This window comes from Caretta caretta, chromosome 10 (genome assembly GCF_965140235.1).
Source record: "Caretta caretta isolate rCarCar2 chromosome 10, rCarCar1.hap1, whole genome shotgun sequence".
In the NCBI taxonomy this organism is placed as follows: Eukaryota; Metazoa; Chordata; order Testudines; family Cheloniidae; genus Caretta; species Caretta caretta.
The window spans coordinates 5,999,611-6,005,772 of record NC_134215.1 but is presented as its reverse complement, the minus strand read 5'-3'; positions in this window follow the sequence as shown (position 1 = coordinate 6,005,772).

Here is a 6,162-nt window from a genome sequence, read left to right as displayed (position 1 = left end):
TTGGGAAATAGAAGAATGCACACTTCAGTAAGGAAACAGATTAAATAGATTTTAGTTTCAAGCTGCCCAAGGGTTATGAAAGTAAAATTGTAGTTTTCACAGTCATGTGACAGTCTGAATACTAACTACACATAGCAAACCCATGATACCTGGATGTATAATCTGGCATTGAATGAAATGATTTTAACCAATCAAAACCAATTCAGTTTACTTTTAAAGAGAAGCTAAACAGCTAGTGAACAGGGAATGCTCTTTTTTCTCACTGCCTTTACCACTATCAGAGTCTACCTTTGATCTTTTCATGCTGTTTTCACTGGCATCAATGGAAGTAGTGTATATGGATAGATAGTGAAATGTAACCCATGTTGGGCAGTCAAAAGACACATCAATTCCATCTGCATCAATGGAACCCTGTAACATATATCATCATTTATCTCAGGTCACAGGTGCCAGTTTGCTGGATTTGTGATATACAGGATAAAAGGGGTTAAATGAAATAGATGTCCATTAAGACAAATTCATTGTCTCCTACATTACATATTTTTTATTTTTAAAAGATAGTTTAGAAACTCCTTAACTCTGCATGGTCACTGCCTTATTTTCCTAAGTATGAGAGTACATTCATGTAACTGTTTTGCTCTCAGGCAGTTATTCGTTCATCCATCTCTTATATTGACACAGGAGGTGCATATCAGCTTTGGTCTGTTACCATCCTGAAATAAAAGTCTACCACTGTTTCTCTGAAAAGAACAACATCAGTAAAGCATATTCTGCCCACGGCTTCGATTTCTCGAGTTGTTTTGTATTCACGATTTTTTTTAAATAAAACATTGTCCTTGCAGTGATATTTTTATAGCCTGAATCACAATCATTAGAAGTAAGTGGTATAGAGCAAAATAAGGAAAGTTTGTCTATCTCATGTCTCTAAACACAGGCAGCTAAAGCAATATACTAAAAAAAGAAGCACTTTGATGGTAAGCTCATGTGTTGTCCCCTTCTCATTCGTCAGGTTCTGAGTCCTTTCCTCTGCTTGGAGACCGAAGAGAGGTTTTGAAGCCGGATAAAGGCTGATTCAAAATTAAAATTCCAGAATAGGACTTTATATCACCTTTCATCCCAAAGGAGCCACACAACCTCTGTGTGATCTAGATTTGTGTGTTCCCAATTAATACTGTAAAGATAAGGAATAGAATCTCTAGAAGGTCTGAGTCTCGGGGACAGTTATAGATCATTTAATTTAATGGAGAACTGTGAATGACACGAGTGATAGAATTAACTATTCTATTTAAAATCAAATAATTAGTTAAAGCCAGCAGGCATTACAATATAACCATGGGCTCCATTTATATTCACATTCCAAGATGCATCCCAGAAATGGTGCATCCCAGAGTGATCAGTCGCTAGATGAGAAGAATGGATATATAATCCTTTCTCTAATGGTACCTTGATGGTAGATGAGCAGTGCTAATCTAAAATTAGCCTGCTAACATAATCAGTTGTAATAACACCCCTTAATTAATTAGCATTAAGCCTACCTTTTACCATATCTATATTTCCGCTACCATACTTAAATATTTTTTACTATCTCATTGGCTGTTTAATAATAAACATAATCTAAAATAAAGCTGTGTGAATATCATTCTAATAACTATCCATACAGATAGCATTCTGTCAAAATAGTCACATTTTGTCTAAAAACAGTGTTAAAACCAAAAACGTGTTTACAACATGAGTTAGAACATAATCTCAGGTCATTTCTAACTTGCCTCTGAATTGCTTCCCTTCACTCAAATTTTACTAGGCCCTATTACTATCAAGCCTAAGTGTAGGCAGGTTTAAAGCTGGAGTTAATGATGCAGTAGGACACTAAATTAATGCAGATTGGGCCAGCGTGTATGTGGAGGTTGCAGCAGGGTCATAACAGCATAAGGATTTTTAAAATAATATACAATGCAAGAGTTTTAAATTGTCCTATTTGGGTCTGAAAGCACAGACTTAACATTTCACTGCTATTGTTTTTTCATTAAATGGCAATACAAATGAAATATGTAGTTTTCTTTTCTGAAACAGAATGTGGAATATAAGTATCTTTATGCCCCATGGTAGATGTAGATGGAGGTTTCACTTGCTAAAGCCTAATAGTTTAATTTACCTTTGTGACCCAATTATTCAACTTCTACTTCAAACTCAGCAAGATAATCTTATTCCAGTAAATGGAATACATGGCCAACAGTCTCATCACTGTCTTATTCACATGCTAATGGTTGAATACATGCAAGTGCTAGGAGCATGAACCATGTATACAATAGCTTCAGCTTCCCTAATTACTTATTTTCTTTTTACATACTAATCGGAGCCATTGTTCCAGAAGTGTAAATGCAGTCCGAAAAACAAACAAAAAGTTTGCATAAATTAATGAAGTAAGGCAGGGAACATATTACCAGAGTAGTTATAACACAAATAATTATTGTTATCCATAGGTAAAGCTTAGAACCACCACATAAAAAATTTCAGCTTCGCAACTTTTCACAGGTCACAAATAAATCCGTAATAACAGCACTGGGCCAGATTTTTAAATGTGGATGTGTCTCCTAAGGTCTGGTCTTCTATCCATTCTAAGTGTTTTTTTAAAATACAACTAGGTGTCTATCTGCATCGTTAGGTGCTTAAATACCTTTTAAAATTGGGCCCATTGTAATTAGTAATCCCTGATCCTGCCTACACTATGATTATCCAAGATTACAATATGTGGTTCCAACTGTGTTTTAAACTAGAGCATTAAAGATGAGATCTGAAGGCTGGAAGATATTTCACTTAATCTTTGTGGTTCCGTTCCAGGTGATTTGCAGTATAATTACCAAGTAGTCTCCACAAAGAGGGAAAGTATTTATGTGATATTTTGCTACATAATTGCAGGGTCGTTTCTTGGTTCTGCTGGTCCTTTTAAGTAAAATTACATCTCGAATGTCGGTCTCAAGAGTAATACGGATTAAAAGAATATTTATCACTGTATAAAATGCTTATTAATTGCACATTTCTCCTTGAGAAGGAGGATGAGGCTCATCCATGAGATGTAGCTGATACCAAAAATATGTACTGGGCTAATTGCAGAGTGTTTGTTGCTTGGCCTCCTAATATCATTATTGTTCTCTTGTCAATTGCTCTGCTGTTGTTGATCATGGCAGATCATACCTTGGAGTCTGATGCTCGATGTTAGTGACAGAAACACATGCCGATGCAAAGGGAATGAATCTCAGTTACTTTGTACCCATCCTTAGGGCCATCTTTGTACTCTCTGTATTTTAGGTCCATGCAAGGGCCTGCTCAGCCCCCTGTAAGGTGGGAAAATGAGTCACATGTTCACCCAATTTAGGCATAATCAATTTTCATCTTTATAAATTTTCAGACAGAATTATTGTAACTTGTAATTTCTGGTCATATATTTATGCCAGATAATAAACAGATCAGATGGAAGAGTTAGGGACCCAAGTTACCATGTTCCAGGGTACTGGGGAGCTCTTCTCCACTTCATGATCATTATCACAGTCTCTGCTCTGCTCCTTCAGTCTCATTCCTTCAGTTTCCTGTCTGGCATTTCTCTGAGTTGGGCCCTCATTCACTTGGTTCTTATACATTTCCACATCACATATTCATTAGCTTTCCCCCAATTAACATCATTTAACATGTGCCCAGTTATCCATGTATCCAAATGTTCATGATTTGTTTTTCATTCACCATTCTATGTCATTATAAATCATTAACATTCCTCATTGAATTAACACCACCTAGTCCTTTATTTTCTACCATTCAGCAATATTCTTGACATGTACACGTGGATCATCCTAACGTATTCATTAACAGGTTTCAGAGTGGTAGCTGTGTTAGTCTGTATCAGCAAAAACAATGAGGAGTACTTGTGGCACCTTAGAGACTAACATATTTATTTGGGCATAAGCTTTTGCGGGCTAAAACCCACTTCATCAGATGCATGGAGCCTGTTGATAATTGCCCTTTTCCACTTTAATTGAATTGTCTCACTAGAACTGACCCTCCACTTGGTAAGGCAAATCGCATCTTTTCATGTACTGTGTATATATATCTGCCTACTTGTATTTTCCACTCCATGAATCTGATGAAGTGGGTTTTAGCCCACAAAAGCTTATGCCCAAATAAATTTGTTAGTCTCTAAGGTGCCACAAGTACTCCTCATCATTCATTAATGGAACTCTTATTTTCTATTTGAGTAGAAAAGTTACCGGGGGTTACCAAGTCATAGAATCATAGAAGATTAGGGTTGGAAGAGATCTCAGGAGGTCATCTAGTCCAACCCCTTGTTCAAGGCAGGACCAACACCAACTAAATCATCCCAGCCAGGCCTTTGTCAAACCAGGCCTTAAAAACTTCTAATGTCCATAACGTCCACATGTTTTCATCTTTTTCAAACGTTTTTTCAGGGGATTTTTTGCTCAAAACCTTGTCATCCTGTTTGTAAATCATTAAAAAGCCTTGTCAGTAACTTTGCCTGTTGAATTTTGATGTATTTTATTCAATTTTAAGGTTCAGGTATTTAATTATTCCCCAATACTCCAATGTAAATTAGAGCAGCTGCCTCAATGAATGACTTGAATTTGACTTGCTGCTCTTTGGGACGTCATCCTGTTTGTTGTTCAGGAATATCCATACAGCAGCTGGCATTCAATGGAAAAGTTCATTAACCATGAAAGTTTCTTGAAAGTTTACTAATTCTTGAAAGTTGACAATGTCTAAGCTGCTGAAATCAATGCCTATCATGCTGACCAATATGATCAAATTGTTTTATAGATTCATAGATTCATAGATATTAAGGCCAGAAGGGACCATTATGATCATCTAGTCTGACCTCCTGCACAATGCAGGCCACAGAATTTCACCCACCACTCCTAAAAAAGACCTCACACCTATATCTGTGCTATTGAAGTCCTCAAATTGTAGTTTGAAGACCTCAAGGAGCAGAGAATCCTCCAGCAAGTGACCCGTGCCCCATGCTACAGAGGAAGGCGAAAAACCTCCAGGGCCTTCCAATCTGCCCTGGAGGAAAATTCCTTCCCGACCCCAAATATGGCGATCAGCTAAACCCTGAGCATATGGGCAAGATTCATCAGCCAGATACTACAGAAAATTCTTTCCCGGGTAACTTGGATCTTACCCCATCTAAAAACCCATCACAGGCCATTGGGCCTATTTACCATGAATATTTAATTACCAAAACCATGTTATCCCATCATACCATCTCCTCCATAAACTTATCGAGTTTAATCTTAAAGTTTTCTTGAACTCCCCCCATCAGTCTGTCTGTAGCCATCTGTTGTCTCTTGTCTTATACTTAGATTGTAAGCATTTTGGGGCAGGGACAGTCTTTTTGTTCAATATTTGTACAGCACCTAGCATAATAAGGTCCTGGTCTATGAGTAGGGATACTAGGTGCTATGATAAGGTAAATAATAAATAACAATATTTGTACCAAAAAAAGTCATCCATTATTTGCTCTTTTTCATTCACTATTCTCCTGTCAAAAAGTTGCCTTAATGCAATCAGCAAGTAGTGACCAATTCTAGTGACCAATTGTCCACCTCCACTGGCAACCAGTCAAAGCGAATAGTTTGGGACCAAGCCATCATTTGAAATGTATTCAGCCAAGCTAATCAGCAAAGGTTTAAGAATGAGGAGCTTGTTCTCTGTCAACTGGACGGGTTCGCTAAGGATTAGCAAACCAAAATTGTCTTAATTCTCCTGATTTTTGGTTCATTTAGTACTATTTGACCTGCTCTGCTCATTATAATATACTTTCTTTATTATTAAAATGTCATATTTCATTGTGTTCTCCCTTCCATAGCACTATCGGAATTGCCTCACTGGATCAGAACCATAGTCCGTCTAATTCAGTACCGTATCCACCAGATAGTTCCCTACCCCCTTACTTTAGAGGAAGCTGGTTTGAGGAAGAATTGCAGCAGGCTCTCTGGATTTGGCCTTGACAGAATAATAGGACGCCATGTCTTTCGAAAATAAGATTTTAACATTCCAGATGCTACAGAGCACGGAGCCCATTTCCACTGGCTGCTGAGTGCCCTTCAGGCCCCACTGCAGTCTAGTCACTCGCAAGAAGCTGTCAGCCCCTCACAG